The following is a 720-nucleotide window of genomic DNA, read 5'->3' on the forward strand; positions in this document are numbered from 1 at the left end:
CATTTTGCAGAAAATTCCAAAATCTCTTCTTTTTTTTAGGGTTTTAAAACCCCCCCATTTTCGCCTCTTCCATGGCCAAACATGGATTCCCCGGCGATCCTCCATGCCCATGCCACTAATCGGTGACCGGTACTACACGAGGTGGGCTCCTTTTGGTCCTCCTCCGAACGGAGGTCGAAGACGGAGCCTTCGCGGCCCACCACGACGGAAGAGACGAGGAAAGGCCCCGGGAGGTTCGTCGGAGCACCTCAAACAGTGAATCGGAGGTACCTTTTTTATTATTCGTATTTTTTATTACTGTTTTGTGTGTAAAAAAATAAAAAAGAAATAAAGAATAAAGCAAATCTCAGTGGAAAAGAATGAAAATCGAAACTCAACAATAATCACCTTTTGAAATCGTCTATTCTTTTGATTAATTTTGTTTGGTAAATGTCTGTAACCGTTTACAAAGCATAGATTTCGGCTTTTAAAGCCAATCTATCAACCGTTCACTTCCTTTTTTTTTGTTCTTTTGTTCATTATTTTCTTTTGCATGCTCTCTGTTGTTGCATCTGATTTGATTGCAGGTGTCAAAGGCTGACGGTTGGTTGGTGAGAAGGCGAGGCAGCGCGTGTGGAGGAGGCCGAACGGCGCCTAGGGTTTCCCTCTTCTCCTTTGGCTGAAAAATGTTTAGGATAGTTGGGCTAGTTGGGCTTCAGGGTTTTCTTTTAATTGGGTATT

General features: G+C 43.1%; 1 long non-coding RNA gene across 1 annotated transcript; it reads left to right on the top strand.

The window, feature by feature from the left end:
• Nucleotides 1-720, top strand: LOC128281380 (uncharacterized). Its single transcript, XR_008271587.1, has 2 exons — nt 1-266; nt 567-720. It is a non-coding gene; the product is annotated as an uncharacterized LOC128281380 (long non-coding RNA).

Source organism: Gossypium arboreum, chromosome 10 (assembly GCF_025698485.1).
Source record: "Gossypium arboreum isolate Shixiya-1 chromosome 10, ASM2569848v2, whole genome shotgun sequence".
Lineage (NCBI taxonomy): Eukaryota > Viridiplantae > Streptophyta > Magnoliopsida > Malvales > Malvaceae > Gossypium > Gossypium arboreum.